Source organism: Salmo trutta, chromosome 6 (genome assembly GCF_901001165.1).
Source record: "Salmo trutta chromosome 6, fSalTru1.1, whole genome shotgun sequence".
Taxonomy (NCBI): domain Eukaryota; kingdom Metazoa; phylum Chordata; class Actinopteri; order Salmoniformes; family Salmonidae; genus Salmo; species Salmo trutta.
The window spans coordinates 58,205,130-58,226,325 of NC_042962.1; the positions used below are offsets into that span (position 1 = coordinate 58,205,130).

The 21,196-nt window shown below is 44.1% G+C and overlaps 1 pseudogene; it reads right to left on the reverse strand.

Annotated features, from left to right (window-relative positions):
• The window catches only part of LOC115195173 (dynein regulatory complex protein 11-like), a 62,859-nt pseudogene that overhangs the window by 37,445 nt on the left and 4,218 nt on the right, over positions 1-21,196 (reverse strand).

Sequence of the window (21,196 nt, forward strand, 5' to 3'; positions counted from 1 at the left end):
TCAGACTCAGATCAGTTATGATTCACTTTGTTTTAAGAATGGCATTAAGGTCAGACTCAGATCAGTTATGATTCACTTTGTTTTAAGAATGGCATTAAGGTCAGACTCAGATCAGTTATGTTTTAAGAATGGCATTAAGGTCATACTCAGATCAGTTATGATTCAGTTTGTTTTAAGAATGGCATTAAGGTCAGACTCAGATCAGTTATGATTCACTTTGTTTTAAGAATGGCATTAAGGTCAGACTCAGATCAGTTATGATTCACTTTGTTTTAAGAATGGCATTAAGGTCAGACTCAGATCAGTTATGTTTTAAGAACGGCATTAAGGTCATACTCAGATCAGTTATGATTCACTTTGTTTTAAGAATGGCATTAAGGTCAGACTCAGATCAGTTATGATTTACTTTGTTTTAAGAATGGCATTAAGGTCAGACTCAGATCAGTTATGTTTTAAGAACGGCATTAAGGTCAAGACTCAGATCAGTTATGTTTCACTTTGTTTTAAGAATGGCATTAAGGTCAGACTCAGATCAGTTATGATTCACTTTGTTTTAAGAATGGCATTAAGGTCAGACTCAGATCAGTTATGATTCACTTTGTTTTAAGAATGGCATTAAGGTCAGACTCAGATCAGTTATGTTTCACTTTGTTTTAAGAACGGCATTAAGGTCAGACTCAGATCAATTATGATTCACTTTGTTTTAAGAATGGCATTAAGGTCAGACTCAGATCAGTTATGATTTACTTTGTTTTAAGAATGGCATTAAGGTCAGACTCAGATCAGTTATGTTTTAAGAATGGCATTAAGGTCAGACTCAGATCAGTTATGTTTCACTTTGTTTTAAGAATGGCATTAAGGTCAGACTCAGATCAGTTATGTTTTAAGAACGGCATTAAGGTCAGACTCAGATCAGTTATGTTTCAGAGGAAGAGAATAAACTGAGCTCTTCTTATCAAAAGCCTGGATAAAGCAATTCTGAAGCTACTATTGGCCACCAAGCCTTGTCTGTTTAATAACATGAGCCACTATTGGCCAAGCCTTGTCTGAGCCCACCTCTCCATCTTCTTTTCCTCCTTTTTTCTGTTTGCTTTTCCCCTTCTTGTCTTTCTTCTGATCCTTGCGGTCCTTCCCACCCTTCTTATCTTTATTTATGTTGTCTTTCCTCTTCTTCTCCTTCTCTTCTTCTTTCGCTGCTAATTCTGCAGCGACCTATCAGGAACAAAAATGAGATGAGCATAGAAAAAGAAACGGAGTGTTTGTTAACTGTCTGTAGGTTATATGAGGACCATGGGTCATTAGTCTACCTGGTCAGGTGTTTTCTGTGCAAATATGGCTGTTGATCCCCCATCCTCAGCATTGGGGAAGTCAGGAAACTTTCCAGTGGCATCTCTACAATAAATAGCATGTTTTAAAGACACAATCTGGGATACTTCCTGTTCTTAAATGATCATTTTCATTACAGATATATCATTCTTGATGAATTGTACTATGTCACACTGAGAGTTAGATGGCAGACCCCCAACAAGGTCACCAGAGGGCAGACCCTCCTAATGGTTTTCTAAATGCCTCAGATACTTCCACTAATTAGGGGTGGTTCATGTCAGGGAGCAGTTATCTCAACGTGGAGAGAAAATAATCACCCGACCAGGAATTGCTCTTCGGAACGCCAAACTATGTATCCCTCACTTCCCTTCCATCTCTCACTATCCTAAACCTTAGAGCAACCCTGTGAACCAACATTTAGCTTCCAACTTCCTTCAAATCTGGTCCTCTCCTCTTGGCCTCGAAACTTTCGTATTCTCATCAGACAGGTTGAGGAAGCTGTACCAACAGGGTTTAGATTCTCATCAGACAGGTTGAGGAAGCTGTACCGACAGGGTTTAGATTCTCATCAGGCAGGTTGAGGAAGCTGTACCAACAGGGTTTAGATTCTCATCAGACATGTTGAGGAAGCTGTACCGACAGGGTTTAGATTCTCATCAGGCAGGTTGAGGAAGCTGTACCAACAGGGTTTAGATTCTCATCAGGCAGGTTGAGGAAGCTGTACCAACAGGGTTTAGATTCTCATCAGACATGTTGAGGAAGCTGTACCGACAGGGTTTAGATTCTCATCAGACAGGTTGAGGAAGCTGTACCAACAGGGTTTAGATTCTCATCAGACATGTTGAGGAAGCTGTACCGACAGGGTTTAGATTCTCATCAGGCAGGTTGAGGAAGCTGTACCAACAGGGTTTAGATTCTCATCAGACAGGTTGAGGAAGCTGTACCAACAGGGTTTAGATTCTCATCAGACAGGTTGAGGAAGCTGTACTGACAGGGTTTAGATTCTCATCAGGCAGGTTGAGGAAGCTGTACCGACAGGGTTTAGATTCTCATCAGACATGTTGAGGAAGCTGTACCAACAGGGTTTAGATTCTCATCAGACAGGTTGAGGAAGCTGTACTGACAGGGTTTAGATTCTCATCAGACAGGTTGAGGAAGCTGTACCGACAGGGTTTAGATTCTCATCAGACAGGTTGAGGAAGCTGTACCGACAGGGTTTAGATTCTCATCAGGCAGGTTGAGGAAGCTGTACCGACAGGGTTTAGATTCTCATCAGACAGGTTGAGGAAGCTGTACCGACAGGGTTTAGATTCTCATCAGACAGGTTGAGGAAGCTGTACCGACAGGGTTTAGATTCTCATCAGACAGGTTGAGGAAGCTGTACTGACAGGGTTTAGATTCTCATCAGGCAGGTTGAGGAAGCTGTACCGACAGGGTTTAGATTCTCATCAGACATGTTGAGGAAGCTGTACCAACAGGGTTTAGATTCTCATCAGGCAGGTTGAGGAAGCTGTACCAACAGGGTTTAGATTCTCATCAGACAGGTTGAGGAAGCTGTACCGACAGGGTTTAGATTCTCATCAGACATGTTGAGGAAGCTGTACCAACAGGGTTTAGATTCTCATCAGACAGGTTGAGGAAGCTGTACTCACAGGGTTTAGATTCTCATCAGGCAGGTTGAGGAAGCTGTACCGACAGGGTTTAGATTCTCATCAGACATGTTGAGGAAGCTGTACCGACAGGGTTTAGATTCTCATCAGACAGGTTGAGGAAGCTGTACTGACAGGGTTTAGATTCTCATCAGACAGGTTGAGGAAGCTGTACCGACAGGGTTTAGATTCTCATCAGACAGGTTGAGGAAGCTGTACCGACAGGGTTTAGATTCTCATCAGACAGGTTGAGGAAGCTGTACCGACAGGGTTTAGATTCTCATCAGACAGGTTGAGGAAGCTGTACCGACAGGGTTTAGATTCTCATCAGACAGGTTGAGGAAGCTGTACCGACAGGGTTTAGATTCTCATCAGACAGGTTGAGGAAGCTGTACCGACAGGGTTTAGATTCTCATCAGACAGGTTGAGGAAGCTGTACCGACAGGGTTTAGATTCTCATCAGACAGGTTGAGGAAGCTGTACCAACAGGGTTTAGATTCTCATCAGACAGGTTGAGGAAGCTGTACCGACAGGGTTTAGATTCTCATCAGACAGGTTGAGGAAGCTGTACCGACAGGGTTTAGATTCTCATCAGGCAGGTTGAGGAAGCTGTACCAACAGGGTTTAGATTCTCATCAGACAGGTTGAGGAAGCTGTACCGACAGGGTTTAGATTCTCATCAGACAGGTTGAGGAAGCTGTACCGACAGGGTTTAGATTCTCATCAGACAGGTTGAGGAAGCTGTACCGACAGGGTTTAGATTCTCATCAGGCAGGTTGAGGAAGCTGTACCGACAGGGTTTAGATTCTCATCAGACAGGTTGAGGAAGCTGTACCGACAGGGTTTAGATTCTCATCAGGCAGGTTGAGGAAGCTGTACTCACAGGGTTTAGATTCTCATCAGACAGGTTGAGGAAGCTGTACCGACAGGGTTTAGATTCTCATCAGACAGGTTGAGGAAGCTGTACTGACAGGGTTTAGATTCTCATCAGACAGGTTGAGGAAGCTGTACCGACAGGGTTTAGATTCTCATCAGACATGTTGAGGAAGCTGTACCGACAGGGTTTAGATTCTCATCAGACAGGTTGAGGAAGCTGTACCGACAGGGTTTAGATTCTCATCAGACAGGTTGAGGAAGCTGTACCGACAGGGTTTAGATTCTCATCAGGCAGGTTGAGGAAGCTGTACCGACAGGGTTTAGATTCTCATCAGACAGGTTGAGGAAGCTGTACCAACAGGGTTTAGATTCTCATCAGACAGGTTGAGGAAGCTGTACCGACAGGGTTTAGATTCTCATCAGACAGGTTGAGGAAGCTGTACCGACAGGGTTTAGATTCTCATCAGACAGGTTGAGGAAGCTGTACCGACAGGGTTTAGATTCTCATCAGACAGGTTGAGGAAGCTGTACCGACAGGGTTTAGATTCTCATCAGACAGGTTGAGGAAGCTGTACCGACAGGGTTTAGATTCTCATCAGACAGGTTGAGGAAGCTGTACCGACAGGGTTTAGAGTTTATTCCACCCTGGAGGGTGTGACCACCTCATCCACCCGACACAGTGCTTATAATGTTGTCAGCAGCTCAGCCGAGGTCACAGCAGAGGGCAGGGCCTTGGAGGCCAGGCTGGAGCCTGAGACACTGGGGTTGTGTCCCAAATGGGCCCATAGGGCTCTGGTCAAAAGTAGTACACTATTTAGGGAATAGGGTGCCTTTTGGGACGCAGCCTGGGGCTGAATGTGGAGGCCAGGGCCATTGTGGGTCATTGCTTTGTCCCCATGGGAGCTGTTCTATCTCTGTTCACTCCCCAGGGCTCTCCAGGGCCCCCAGCCTGGAGGACTTATGTCCATTGTCACTCTACTGGTTAGGCAGGCAGCACCCACCGCTGGCCAACCATAAATCACCCTGGAATGCACTAATAGGCAGCTAGCATGGAGGGGAAGACACACACATGGAGGGAAGACACACATAGAGGGAAGACACATATAGAAGGAAGACACACATAGAGGGGAAGACACACATAGAGGGGAAGACACACATAGAGGGAAGACACACATAGAGGGAAGACACACATAGAGGGGAAGACACACATAGAGGGAAGACACACATAGAGGGGAAGACACACATAGAGGGAAGACACACATGGAGGGAAGACACACATGGAGGGAAGACACACATAGAGGGAAGACACACATAGAGGGAAGACACACATAGAGGGAAGACACACATAGAGGGGAAGACACACATAGAGGGAAGACACACATAGAGGGAAGACACACATAGAGGGAAGACACACATAGAGGGGAAGACACACATAGAGGGGAAGACACACATAGAGGGAAGACACACATAGAGGGAAGACACACATAGAGGGGAAGACACATATAGAGGGAAGACACACATAGAGGGAAGACACACATAGAGGGGAAGACACACATAGAGGGAAGACACACATAGAGGGGAAGACACACATAGAGGGGAAGACACACATAGAGGGAAGACACACATAGAGGGAAGACACACATAGAGGGAAGACACACATAGCCACTGACTGTGGCTCCTTTCCTCCGGCCATATCCTGCACCTAACAGCCATTAGGCCTCACACTAACACTCTGTTTTTGCTCTTGTCCTCCCCCTCCCCTTTTCCATTCCAACCTCCTCTTCATGACACGAACAGGGACAGATACATACTGGTGGGGAAGGGTTTGGCAGGAGCCAGGAAGAGTCTATGGGTGTGATAACCTCAGAGACATGGCAGTGACAGAAGGAGGAGTTAGGTTGGGAGAGAGAGAAGATAACAAAAGAAACAGCTGCTGTGAAAGAAGACAGACTTCCCCGTTGCCTGCCTGTCTCACCGGCACTCGATTAACCACTGTCTGATCTGCTCTTGCAGGGTTTCCCTTAGGTCAGGGCCATCCACGGCACGCACAGACTCCTTGATGCTGACCAGGGCCCTCTGGTACTCAGCCTCATTCTCCTCCTGGACCAGCCTGCGAGTCGTCTCCACCTGCTGGGCCTTCAGCTGGGCCACACTGGGCCTCTGCTGCTGCTGCTCTGGAGGGACCTGAGGACCAGGGAGGACCAGACACAGCTATAGAGATTAGTGGGGTGAGACAGGGATGCAGCTTAAGCCCCACCCTCTTCAACATAAATATCAACGAATTGGCGCGGGCACTAGAACAGTCTGCAGCACCCGGCCTCACCCTACTAGAATTTGAAGTCAAATGTCTACTCTTTGCTGATGAATTGGTGCTTCTGTCACCAACCAAGGATGAGGGCCTACAGCAGCACCTAGATCTTCTGCACAGATTCTGCCAGACCTGGGCCCTGACAGTAAATCTCAGTAAGACCAAAATAATGGTGTTCCAAAAAAGGTCCAGTCGCCAGGACCACAAATACAAATTCCATCTAGACACCGTTGCCCTAGAGCACACAAAAAACGATACATACCTCGGCCTAAACATCAGCGCCACAGGTAACTTCCACTAAGCTGTGAATGAGCTGAGAGACAAGGCAAGAAGGGCCTTCTATGCCATCACAAGGAACATCAAATTTTACATACCAATTAGGATCTGGCTAAAAATACTTGAATCAGTTATAGAACCCATTGCCCTTTATGGTTGTGAAGTCTGGGGTCCGCTCACCAGCCAAACATTCACAAAAATGGACAAACACCAAATTGAGACTCTGCCGATACCCGCTAATTATCAAAATCCAGAAAGAGCCGTTAAATTCTACAACCACCTAAAAGGAAGCAATTCCCAAACCTTTCATAACAAAGCCATCACCTACAGAGAGATGAACCTGGAGAAGAGTCCCCTAAGCAAGCTGGTCCTGGGGCTCTGTTCACAAACACAAACACACCCCACAGAGCCCCAGGACAGCAACACAATTAGGCCCAACCAAATCATGAGAAAACAAAAAGATAATTACTTGACACATTGGAAAGAATTAACAGTGGCAGAATACCTGACCACTGTGACTGACCCAAAATTAAGGAAAGCTTTGACTAAGTACAGACTCAGTGAGCATAGCCTTGCTATTGAGAGAGGTCGCCGTAGGCAGACCTGGCTCTCAAGAGAAGACAGGCTATTTGCACACTGCCTACAAAATGAGGTGGAAACAGAGGCACTTCCTAACCTCCTGCCAAATGTATGACCATATTAGAGACACATATTTCCCTCAGATTACACAGATCCACAAAGAATTTGAATCCAAATCCAATCCAATCACAGCAGAAAGATTTGTGACCTGTTGCCACAAGAAAAGGGCAACCAGTGAAGAACAAACACCATTTATTTCCCTTTTGTACTTGAACTATTTGCACATTGTTACAACAATGTATATAGACATAATATCACATTTGAAATGTCTTTATTCTTTTGTACCTTTTGTGAGTAATGTTTACTGTTTTATTGTTTATTTCACGTTTGTTTATTATCTATTTCACTTGCTTAGGCAATGTTTCCCATGCCTATAAAGCCCCTTAAATTTAATTGAATTGAGAGAGAGAGACAAACAGATTTAGCACAAAGGGAAGATAAACAAAGTTACCATGGCACCAAGGCTTGTCCGGTTATCACCACTGGTACTGATTGGCTGACCTTCACAATACAGACGTGTCTGTGATAGTCTGTGTTTACTGACTCAGAGTAACCCTGCCCCTTTGTTACCCAACACAGTCCTGGTAGAGGGAACAGTGAACAAGTACACCCACCATTCCCAGAAATACCATCTCCTCCAGCCGCTCTCTCCTGGTTCTCTTCCTCTGACTGTAGCCCCGCCAGACCTGGAACATACCAGAACAACAGGACAGCTAGGACACAACACAGGACACCTAGAACACACCAGAACAACAGGACAGCTAGGACACAACACAGGACACCTAGAACACACCAGAAAAACAGGACAGCTAGGACACAACACGGGACCCCTAGAACACACCATAACAACAGGACAGCTAGGACACAACACAGGACACCTAGAACACACCAGAACAACAGGACAGCTAGGACACAACACAGGACACCTAGAACACACCAGAACAACAGGACAGCTAGGACACAACACGGGACACCTAGAATAAACCAGAACAACAGGACAGCTAGGACACAACACGGGACACCTAGAACATACCAGAACAACAGGACAGCTAGGACACAACACGGGACACCTAGAACACACCAGAAAAACAGGACAGCTAGGACACAACACGGGACACCTAGAACACACCAGAACAACAGGACAGCTAGGACACAACATGGGGCACCTAGAACACACCAGAACAACAGGACAGCTAGGACACAACACGGGACACCTAGAACACACCAGAACAACAGGACAGCTACGACACAACACGGGACACCTAGAACACACCAGAAAAACAGGACAGCTAGGACACAACACGGGACACCTAGAACACACCAGAAAAACAGGACACCTAGAACACAACAAGACATACCTAGAACCCAAAACAAGACACACATAGAACATAAAACGAGACACGTAGAACACAACTCAAGGGGACAGACAAAAGAGGATTTTATAACCAGCATGCCCATACTGCATTGCATGAACAGCTGAGAGCTGAGCAGAGCCCGACAAATGCCAAACACTCAGGACCCGGGGGCTGGCAGGCAGCTAACATCCAGGAGACAGACGCTACTCATGATAACACCTGCCCCCCCCCCCACGGAAGAGACCCCTCTCTTTGGCTGGCCTGCTCCAATGATATCTCCCACTCACATAGATGAGGAATGCAACACTACTGCAGGGAGGAATGAGCCTATGTATCAGTCACAGTGGTGGTGACATCTGATATGAAAGTAGTGTCCTGTTCTACCAAGGTGCTGCTTACAAAGTCAGGTTTGTCTAACAGTGTTTGATCGATACCGTCCCTTGTGCAAGACAGGGATTAACATTGACCCAGCGCTCTGACCTGAACATGAACCCTAACAGGTCAGGTCAACAGAACCACTTGTCACTACCTCAGCCATGCCACGTTATTATAACCATACATGATCCAACCTCTCCATAAAATATCTACACACCCGATTCCTCCGTGAAAGCAATGTGCCCAGCGGCTTTGTTGGGCCGATGAGAGAGAATGGTGGGGGGAACTGAAAGTGAGTCTGAATTTTAGGTGTTCGTTTCCATGACCTTGCTGATCATGTAATGTGATGACCCAGCGTTTTGACATCTGGGTGTCTGTATGAGAACATCTAGGTGGTACTATGGTTATGAACCAACCAACAGCAGAGCGGTGACATTGAGATAACATTGTTGAGATGAACTTGTTGTGCCTTTTTGCAAAGCAGGCAGAAAACTGTATCCCTTGGACCCATTTCTCCATACAAAGTAAAAGCAGCCATCGATTTAGACTTGGACTCAGTCCAAGTGTATAGCAGCGTTTAATACAGATGGTATTCTGTTACCTATCATTGAGCAATTCATCAAGAGGTGGTTTGGCTTTGACTAGAGAGAGTGTGATGAACTACAACCCTCTGATTAGAGAGAGTGTGATGAACTACAACCCTCTGATTAGAGAGAGTGTGATGAACTACAACCCTCTGACTAGAGAGAGTGTGATGAACTACAACCCTCTGACTAGAGAGAGTGGGATGAACTACAACCCTCTGATTAGAGTGGGATGAACTACAACCCTCTGATTACAGAGAGTGTGATGAACTACAACCCTCTGACTAGAGAGAGTGTGATGAACTACAACCCTCTGATTAGAGAGAGTGGGATGAACTACAACCCTCTGACTAGAGAGAGTGGGATGAACTACAACCCTCTGACTAGAGAGAGTGTGATGAACTACAACCCTCTGATTAGAGAGAGTGTGATGAACTACAACCCTCTGACTAGAGAGAGTGTGATGAACTACAACCCTCTGATTAGAGAGTGTGTGATGAACTACAACCCTCTGATTAGAGAGAGTGGGATGAACTACAACCCTCTGATTAGAGAGAGTGTGATGAACTACAACCCTCTGACTAGAGAGAGTGTGATGAACTACAACCCTCTGACTAGAGAGAGTGGGATGAACTACAACCCTCTGATTAGAGAGAGTGGGATGAACTACAACCCTCTGATTAGAGAGTGGGATGAACTACAACCCTCTGACTAGAGAGAGTGTGATGAACTACAACCCTCTGATTAGAGAGAGTGTGATGAACTACAACCCTCTGACTAGAGAGAGTGTGATGAACTACAACCCTCTGATTAGAGAGAGTGTGATGAACTACAACCCTCTGACTAGAGCGAGTGTGATGAACTACAACCCTCTGACTAGAGAGAGTGTGATGAACTACAACCCTCTGACTAGAGAGAGTGTGATGAACTACAACCCTCTGATTAGAGAGAGTGTGATGAACTACAACCCTCTGATTAGAGAGAGTGTGATGAACTACAACCCTCTGACTAGAGAGAGTGTGATGAACTACAACCCTCTGATTAGAGAGAGTGGGATGAACTACAACCCTCTGACTAGAGCGAGTGTGATGAACTACAACCCTCTGACTAGAGAGAGTGGGATGAACTACAACCCTCTGATTAGAGAGAGTGTGATGAACTACAACCCTCTGACTAGAGAGAGTGTGATGAACTACAACCCTCTGACTAGAGAGAGTGTGATGAACTACAACCCTCTGACTAGAGAGAGTGTGATGAACTACAACCCTCTGACTAGAGAGAGTGTGATGAACTACAACCCTCTGATTAGAGAGAGTGGGATGAACTACAACCCTCTGACTAGAGAGAGTGTGATGAACTACAACCCTCTGATTAGAGAAAGTGTGATGAACTACAACCCTCTGACTAGAGAGAGTGGGATGAACTACAACCCTCTGACTAGAGAGAGTGTGATGAACTACAACCCTCTGATTAGAGAGAGTGTGATGAACTACAACCCTCTGATTAGAGAGAGTGTGATGAACTACAACCCTCTGATTAGAGAGAGTGGGATGAACTACAACCCTCTGATTAGAGAGAGTGTGATGAACTACAACCCTCTGACTAGAGAGAGTGTGATGAACTACAACCCTCTGACTAGAGAGAGTGTGATGAACTACAACCCTCTGACTAGAGAGAGTGTGATGAACTACAACCCTCTGACTAGAGAGAGTGGGATGAACTACAACCCTCTGATTAGAGAGTGGGATGAACTACAAACCTTTGTGACCATATTAAAGTAAATGTCCAGTGAAAATCTCACTTTTAAAAGTTAACTCATATCCAAATAATGTTGTTAACTCATCCAATACTTGTATTTGTGGACAAAGCATAAATTGGGGAAAAAATACTTTTTAAAAAACCAACTCAAACTTGTATCTCAAACAGACCGTTTCAAAAATGCTTATTATTTCCTTATAGAGGATGATGTCATCATCCTGAGGATGAGCTGGCCAATCAGTGGTCTACTTGCATTAATATTTTTAACGCCCACACCATTCCAACACAGAAAAGCTGCTTTTTAACTTGATATGGATAGGGGGCAGTATTTTCACGGCCGGATGAAAAAACGTACCCGATTTGAACTGGTTACTACTCTTGCCCACAAACGAGAATATGCATATTATTAGTAGATTTGGATAGAAAACACTCTGAAGTTTCTAAAACTGTTTGAATGATGACTGTGAGTATAACAGAACTCATATGGCAGGAAAAAACCTGAGAAAAAGTCAGCCAGGAAGTGTAGGATCTGAGAAATGTAGTTCTTCTTTCTAGTCCCTTTCAAAACTATAGTATCTGTGCTGTTACGTTGCACTTTCTAAGGCTTCCATTGGCTGTCTAAAGCCTTCAGAAAGTGGATTGAGCCTTCTCCTGTCTCTGGGCAGAGTATAGGAGCTCAGTTACTGAGTGGTCTGCCTGAGGACAAAGAGATTGGATTTGCGCGTTCCTGCGAGCACGCTGAATGAATACACTATATTCCGGTTGGAATATTATCACAATTTTACATTAAAAATACCATAAAAATGTATTTTAAACAGCGTTTGACATGCTTCTAAGTACGGTAATGGAACATTTTGACTTTTTGTGTCTCGAATTGCGCTCGCGCGTTACCCTTTGGATAGTGACCTGAACGCACGAACAAAACGGAGGTATTTGGACATAACTATGGATTATTTTGAACAAAAACATTTCTTGTGGAAGTAGCAGTCCTCGGAGTGCATTCTGACGAAGATCAGCAAAGGTAATACAATATTTCTAATACTAATTCTGAGTTTAGGTTGCCCCGAACTTGGCGGGTGTCTGAATAGCTCGCCGTGATGGCGAGCTATGTACTCAGAATATTGAAAAATGTGCTTTCGCCGAAAAGCTATTTTAAAATCTGACACAGCGATTGCATAAAGGAGTTAAAATAATTGTTATGTATTTTGTCAACGTTTATGATGAGTATTTTTGTAAATTCACCGGAAGTTTTTGGTGGGAATTCCTTTTCTGAACATCACATGCTAATGTAAAAAGCTGTTTTTGGATATAAATATGAACTTGATTGAACAAAACATACATGTATTGTATAACATAATGTCCTAGGAGTGTCATCTGATGAAGATCATCAAAGGTTAGTGCTTCATTTAGCTGTGTTTTGGGTTTTATTGACATATATGTTTGCTTGGAAAATGGCTGTGTGGTTATTTTGGTCTATGTACTCTCCTAACATAATCTAATGTTTTGCTTTCGCTGTAAAGCCTTTTTGAAATCGGACAACGTGGTTGGATTCAGGAGAGGTTTATCTTTCAAATGGTTTAAAATAGTCGTATGTTTGAGAAAATTGAATTGTGGTATTTTAGTTGTTTTTGTATTTCGCACCATGTGATCCCATTGGCTGTTGGCTAGGGGTTCCGCTAGCGGAACGCCTAGATGTAAGTGGTTTTAACATACTTAATTAATAAAAAAGGAAAACTATTTCACTCATGTTGTAATTAATTATAAGTCATATTTCATAGAAATCTGGAAACACTGGACAGTTACTTTAACCCAGGTAATCAGCTTCCCTGACTGTTGGCTGTGTCTTTAGTGGTTCACTCGTATTAAAACATCAGTCAGTACTGTTCAACAGCAATTGGAAATGTAGGCCTGGTATTGAAAGTAAAGTTTGTGAACAAAATATGAGAAATTAAACAATAAGTATACACTCCTTACCTTCTGAATGCGTGTGGCAGCCTGGTCGGGGTCCAGGGTGCTGATGGGTGTTTGGCTCTTGGCCTGGCTCCCCTCTTCCTCAGCCTGCCGTATCTCCTTCATGAAGCGATGCCTGAGCCGACCCTGCCGTGCCCGTTCACAAACCTGAAGGACCCGAACAGCTTCCTCCAGACACATGGTCTGAACCGATACCTCCTGAACACAGTCAGCAGTATAGAGATAAGAGGGACAGGACCTCAACACTATGAGATTAATGTTAACCTCCTCCCCAGGCATACAACTTGGGGAAGAAGCATCTGCTGTGTGAGACTAGAGTAATGTTAACCTCCTCCCCAGACATACAACTTGGGGAAGAAGCATCTGCTATGTGAGACGAGTAATGTTAACCTCCTCCCCAGGCACACAACTTGGGGAAGAAGCATCTGCTGTGTGAGACTAGAGTAATGTTAACCTCCTCCCCAGACATACAACTTGGGGAAGAAGCATCTGCTGTGTGAGACTAGAGTAATGTTAACCTCCTCCCCAGGCATACAACTTGGGGAAGAAGCTTCTGCTGTGTGAGACTAGAGTAATGTTAACCTCCTCCCCAGGCATACAACTTGGAGAAGAAGCATCTGCTGTGTGAGACTAGAGTAATGTTAACCTCCTCTCCAGACACACAACTTGGGGAAGAAGCATCTGCTGTGTGAGACTAGAGTAATGTTAACCTCCTCCCCAGACACACAACTTGGGGAAGAAGCATCTGCTGTGTGAGACTAGAGTAATGTTAAACTCCTCCCCAGGCATACAACTTGGGGAAGAAGCTTCTGCTGTGTGAGACTAGAGTAATGTTAACCTCCTCCCCAGGCATACAACTTGGGGAAGAAGCATCTGCTGTGTGAGACTAGAGTAATGTTAACCTCCTCCCCAGGCATACAACTTGGGGAAGAAGCATCTGCTGTGTGAGACTAGAGTAATGTTTTAGTTTAATATTTTATTTTACATCCACACTATCTATCTAAGCTGAGGTAACCATACTTTTTTTAATGAATTGCATGGTAACAATTGTAATAATTGCTTACATAAGGGAGTCTGATAGTGTGTTTCTCTAACCTGCTCAACCTGTTCGATGTGTCCCCCTTTAGCCATGACATGAGCCAGCATCTTCTCTCTGTCCTGCAGCACATGCATCCTCTCTCTCACAAAATACTGAGGAATGGGCACCTCCAGGTCCTCCTGCAAAATATAATATTGCAGAAATATTTCTCTGTCGTTGTGTGTGATTCAAAAGGTAGAATCTCGGAGGTAAAGGGGTGAGTTTCAAATACTTTGAAAATGACTATCAGGATACAGAAAGTCCTTTTCCTCATTCCCCCTTCACGTCCTATCACTCAGTCCCCGGTACAGTACCACTGACTCACAGGTGTCAGCTTGAGGTCCTGCAGCACATCATCAAAGTAGTGGAACTCTGAGAACTCCAGCTCCACCATCTCGTTCTTGAGCTCCAGGATTCTACCCATCACGCCGTCCAACACGTGCCTGACCATGTGCCTCTTCTGGGGGTGAACTATCTGGTCGTAGACAGCCTCCAGGCTGCGGAAGATCTGCAGGTACTTCAGGTAGAAGGTGGCCAGGACCTGGAAGACCTGCAGCCGGTCCTTCAGCGGCCGAGGGGCAGTGGGAGGGTGCTCATTCACCAGGAGGTCCTCCAAGGCTCCATGGGCCTGGACCCACATCCTGGTGTAGGAGCTGAGGAGAAGGACAAGGAGAAGGAGGAGAAGGGAAAAGAGAAGCAGAAGGGAGAGTGAAGGAGGAGGAGAGGGGAGAGTGAAGGGGAAAGAGGAGGAGATGGAGGAGGAGGGGGAGGAGGTAAAGGAGAAAGAACAGGAGAGAGAAGGTGAAGGGGAAACAGAAGGAGAAGGGGGAGGAGAAGGAGATGGGAGAGTGAAGGAGGAGGAGAAGGGAGAGTGAAGGGGAAGGGCATATCGTATGTGGATAGAAACGTGATGGACCAGACTAACTAAGCCATCTAGATCAATTTCTGGCTCTTTCTCTATCACTTTTCTCTCTTACTTTTCTGGACGGACCAAGGCCAAGGTAGAACCGCCACCTGCTTCAGGATAGCTATCCTTGGCAGAGCTACAGTGAGGGAAAAAAGTATTTGATCCCCTGCTGATTTTGTACGTTTGCCACTGACAAAGAAATGATCAGTCTATCATTTTAATGGTAGGTTTATTTGAACAGTGAGACAGAATAACAACAAAAAAATCCAGAAAAACGCATGTCAAAAATGTTATAAATTGATTTGCATTTTAATGAGGGAAATACGTATTTGACCCCGCTGCAAAACATGACTTAGTACTTGGTGGCAAATACCCTTGTTGGCAATCACAGAGGTCAGATGTTTCTTGTAGTTGGCCACCAGGTTTGCACACATCTCAGGAGGGATTTTGTCCCACTCCTCTTTGCAGATCGTCTCCAAGTCATTAAGGTTTCGAGGCTGACGTTTGGCAACTCAAACCTTCAACTCCCTCCACAGATTTTCTATGGGATTAAGGTCTGGAGACTGGCTAGGCCACTCCAGGACCTTAATGTGCTTCTTCTTGAGCCACTCCTTTGTTGCCTTGGCCGTGTGTTTTGGGTCATTGTCATGCTGGAATACCCATCCACGACCCATTTTCAATGCCCTGGCTGAGGGAAGGAGGTTCTCACCCAAGATTTGACGGTACATGGCCCCGTCCATCGTCCCTTTGATGCGGTGAAGTTGTCCTGTCCCCTTAGCAGAAAAACACCCCCAAAGCATAATGTTTCTACCTCCATGTTTGACGGTGGGGATGGTGTTCTTGGGGTCATAGGCAGCATTCCTCCTCCTCCAAACACTGCGAGTTGAGTTGATGCCAAGGAGATCCATTTTGGTCTCATCTGACCACAACACTTTCACCCAGTTGTCTTCTGAATCATTCAGATGTTCATTGGCAAACTTCAGACGGGCATGTATATGTGCTTTCTTGAGCAGGGGGACCTTGCGGGCGCTGCAGGATTTCAGTCCTTCACGGCGTAGTGTGTTACCAATTGTTTTCTTGGTGACTATGGTCCCAGCTGCCTTGAGATCATTGACAAGATCCTCCCGTGTAGTTCTGGGCTGATTCCTCACCATTCTCATGATCATTGCAACTCCACGAGGTGAGATCTTGCATGGAGCCCCAGGCTGAGGGAGATTGACAGTTCTTTTGTGTTTCTTCCATTTGCGAATAATCGCACCAACTGTTGTCACCTTCTCACCAAGCTGCTTGGCGATGGTCTTGTAGCCCATTCCAGCCTTGTGTAGGTCTACAATCTTGTCCCTGACATCCTTGGAGAGCTCTTTAGTCTTGGCCATGGTGGAGAGTTTGGAATCTGATTGATTGATTGCTTCTGTGGACAGGTGTCTTTTATACAGGTAACAAGCTGAGATTAGGAGCACTCCCTTTAAGAGTGTGCTCCTAATCTCAGCTCGTTACCTGTATAAAAGATACCTGGGAGCCAGAAATATTTCTGATTGAGAGGGGGTCAAATACTTATTTCCCTCATTAAAATGCAAATCAATTTATAACATTTTTGACATGCGTTTTTCTGGATTTTGTTGTTTTTATTCTGTCTCTCACTGTTCAAATAAACCTACCATTAAAATGATAGACTGATCATTTCTTTGTCAGTGGGCAAACATACAAAATCAGCAGGGGATGAAATACTTTTTGCCCTCACTCTATCTCTCCAGGTAATGTCTGATAAGTACCATTAAAAGGATCGAAGGATTGGAACACCTATTTCTTGCACTTTGCACTAGATCGTCAATAACCCTCTCTTTGTCATGCAGTAACTGGCAGGTGGTCTGTCAGTCAAAACCTTCAAACAAGCCTAACACCACCTGGCTAAAACACCTGGGAATGAGAGGGGTGCACTTGTCTTCTTGGTCATAGTTTATATTTACTGTAGGTATAAAAATACCTTCCTACCTCAGCCTAGCTGTTGTAAAAATGTGAGTTTGTTGACACATAGAACTATCAATGCCATAGAAGAAAACAAAAATGGCCGCTAGATATCCCTAATGTCACTCCCTAACAGCCATCAATAAATAACCATTATAGGCCTACAGATGTAGGATCTTAATTTGACCTATATTGTTACAGCAAAATTATCCTGCAGCAACAGGATTTTAACAGATTTGAACATTTAGTCCATAATCTTGCTTTTAGCTGGCCAAAAGTAGGCTACATGAAAAGTGCAATACTGTTAATATAACCGTGTGTTAATGTGGGTTTTCAGTTCATTTATGTGAATCACAAAGCTCATCTGCATTTCCTGCGGTACAGGAAAATTCCCAGCAACAAAAGAGTGATCAAATTACGCTCCTACATCTGTATACATGTAATTATTTTCTCTTTTAACTTTTAACATAGTTGCTGCCTCTGTAAATCTAAAAGAGCTGAGGCTTGCAATGGTGAAACCATGCTCCTATCATATTCCTATGAGGCCTATGTCATTACCCTAAAGGCAGCATTTCCATGGCCCACTCTTGTTAGGGGACTGGTTGAATCAAAGCTGCCTAGGGGTGAGTGGGTGGGAATGGGGAGGTGTAGTGAGGACTAGGCTGAAAGGACATTTCTGAGGGGGACATTACAATAAAAATGAGAGGGTGTTGGGGAATTCAACCAGATACCCAACCTGTGCCCAGGCAACTAAGCTGTTACGTCAAAATAATTCAAAGGACCCCCAATGAAACCCAAAAAACTACAAGGTCAACAAATCACAGAGGCTTATACCGGTCAGGGGACCAGGAAATAAAGGATTAGGCTTTATTTTGTTTCATTTGTTTCACGTCCTCAGTGACTAGACATATTTCTGTGAATAAAGCTGTGTGGTAACATTTCAGTAACGACATCTAGGGATGGGAAATACAGCTCAGACTAACTGCTTTTGAAATGCTTAGCCAGGCTGATACAAGCATGCCTGTCTGTTGTTATGGGAACAGCAAAACACAATGTAGACTTCCTCTCTCTTTGACAAACTGCTGCTCTCCCATAGCCCTTTTAATAGTTAGGAAATCATAAAGGAAGTAGGACCACAACTGAGTAAGTGGTTTACTCTGTTTAGGGTTGTGCAGTGCCTCTCCTGGCAATATTAGTCTGTGGATGGAATTTGTATTTTTCCAAGTGTCCTATAGGCCTATATAGTCTAGCCACAACATTGGTTACAGAATTTGCACAATATGAGATGCATCATGAAGATGAAACAAAATAGAATACCTGTGTGACATTCTTGAGTGTAATTCCACGAGCTGTTTCCAAAAGAATTGTGAGTTCCGTTTTTCTTGATGCACTATAAGGCTATTAATGCACATTCATTCCGTTGGGCAGAAGGTAGCCTAGTGGTTACCGAAAGGTTGCAAGATCGAATCCCTGAGCTGACAAGGTAAAAATCTGTCGTTCTACTCCTGAACAAGGCAGTTAACAGTATGCTGACATTGCACATTAGAAAGCCATACATCTCTATTCAACCCACTGTTCCCCGGTAGGCTGTCATTGTAAATAAGAATTTGTTCTTAACTTACTTGCCTGATACATTTTTTTTTCCATCTGATGAAATTGAAAACATCTCACTTTAATTTCCTAATTTAAAAATTGGGTATTTAATGATAATAGCTATATTTACGTTATTCTAGGGGAAACACCGCTGTTTTAGATCGGTTCCATCCTTGGGATGTCCAGACTCTCAGAAACCGTCCGGCAGTCAAAACATGGCTCAGACAGGTGCTTTGGAGACCAGGTTAAAAATCTCTATCACACAAAACAGGAGCCAATGACATCGCATTTGATGTGGGAAAATATCGTCATACACTCAAATAACACAGACTAAGATTATAATTTTAAACACGAATCATTTTAGATTTTTTTATCAATAAAATCACACTGAAGATGCCATACTATACCAATTTTTCATTTTAAAGACTTCGCCAAAAAAGTTACGCGCTTCCCATCGACTGATGGGAACGAAACGCCACGCCTGCGCAATGAGGTTTGACCAAACGACCGCTCCTGTCGTTTAGAACTATAGCAGAAGAGATGTTGCTCTGACTTTACCGGCAGCAAACGAATTTCTACAGAGCACTCCTTTCTCTTTTTTCAGTCTACATTTCCCCAAGTTGTTTTTCTAAAGTTGTTGACAATATTTAGTCAACATTACCAGCACATGTAAAGACAGACACACGTCACTCTATGCACGCTTAGGCAAATTAGCTGGTTGAATAGAGATGTATGGCTTTCTAATGTGCAATGTCAGCATACTGTAAAATTCAATTTGCAGTGAGCGCATCAATAGATCCTAAGGCCATCTTTTATCCCGGTGGTCCCCCAACACAAAGGCTGATTATGAGTGCTATATGACCCGGCATGCGTGCCTGCCATGGTATATTGAATAACTGAATGGTGAGAGACAGTGACACGCAGGTGCTACAGCCTGTTGAAATTAACTTTCCACGCGTTCACTAATGGCTACATCAAAAGTAGCAGATAGGCCTATAATGTTTGAAGTGGAACGGTATTTCAGATAACTTATTTTATATATAAACTCATCTTAACAATGATCCACAGTGCAATTTCATATTCCACTGACATGTTTTATATCATTAAAATAGAGGTTTAAGGACACAACATGGGCAGTTATGTAGCCAACTGTAAACTCATAAGGTGGAGGGGAGAGGAGTGCTTTATACCGAATCTCACTGGATTCCCCTCTGACGGGCCCAGGCTAGTGGGAACAACCTCAGAAAGTACCCGAATCTGGTGTTGGCTTGCAGGACATCAGAGCCTGGCCCTGATGGTTCTGTCAGATGCAGTGAGGATGGACATGCATTGTTCAACCAGGTGCAGCACCCTGGCTTTGTCAGTCAGACACAATCTATCTACTGTATCAAATTCCCTGGCAAACAAACGTCCATCCTTCCTTTCTAAAATTAGACAATACATTGGCAAATATTTCAATGAATGAGATTTCACATTGTGCTTTTTTATATGGCTTATGGTAAGATGTCTTGCCAAAATCTAGATAACAAGAGCCAAGCGTGGCATTGGGCCTATGTGTTTAAACCCATCCCAGTAAGGTATGCAGGTGAACAGGTGAACTCCTAAAGAACGCCAAGCCTTTGAGTTTGTTCCAAGAAAGGTTCAAAAATAGTTAAACACCAAATACATTCACCTACCAAGTGTTCAACTTTAACCACGTGCACGTCAAATAAAGGAGTGTCTCTTCTGTCTAGATAATCTGTATCTTTTGGTCTGTTTGCATGAATTCCTTCATCCACAGCTTGCCTAGAAGCGCAAGCTAATCGATTTTTCACACCAATCTTTTATACGCACACTCAGGTCACTCCAAACGGGATTTGGTTTGATAGACAGCCTTATTAGGGAATTTGGTAATGAAGCCCTTTATTTTTATCTACATCAGGTGAACTTGTGGCTTGCATTTACTTTCTACATTTTAGTCATTTACATTCTACATTTTAGTCATTTACTTTCTACATTTTAGTCATCATTTTACAGGAGCAATTAGGGCGAAGTGCCTTGCTCAGGGGTACAGCAACAGATCTTTCACCTAGTCAGCCCAGGAATTCGAACCAGCGACCTTTCAGTTAGTGTCCCAAAGCTCTTAACCGCTAGGCTACCTACCGCCGTGGATACCAGTTGTATGTCTCTCCATCCAGAATGATAGAGGTAGTTTAGTGAGCCAATGCTAACTAACGCTAGCGCAATGACTGCTAGCATGTGACTGGATGGTTGGCTGCAACCGTGCTAACGCTAGTTAGTAATTTCCTTCAAACTGCAGGCAGATATATAAAAATGGTATGCACAAGTTCATCTGACTCTGGTGAAGTAGATAAAGGGCTTCACTGCCAAATTCCAGAAGTATCCCTTTAAAGATGTGAATACATCATTATATAGGCCTATTAATGCATTCAAAATGATGTTTAAAAGTAGGCATAGGCTATAATTCAGGGTAAAACATAGCCTACTGGCTAACAGTTTCTTATAAATATTTTACATTAAATTTAGTCAACTATCT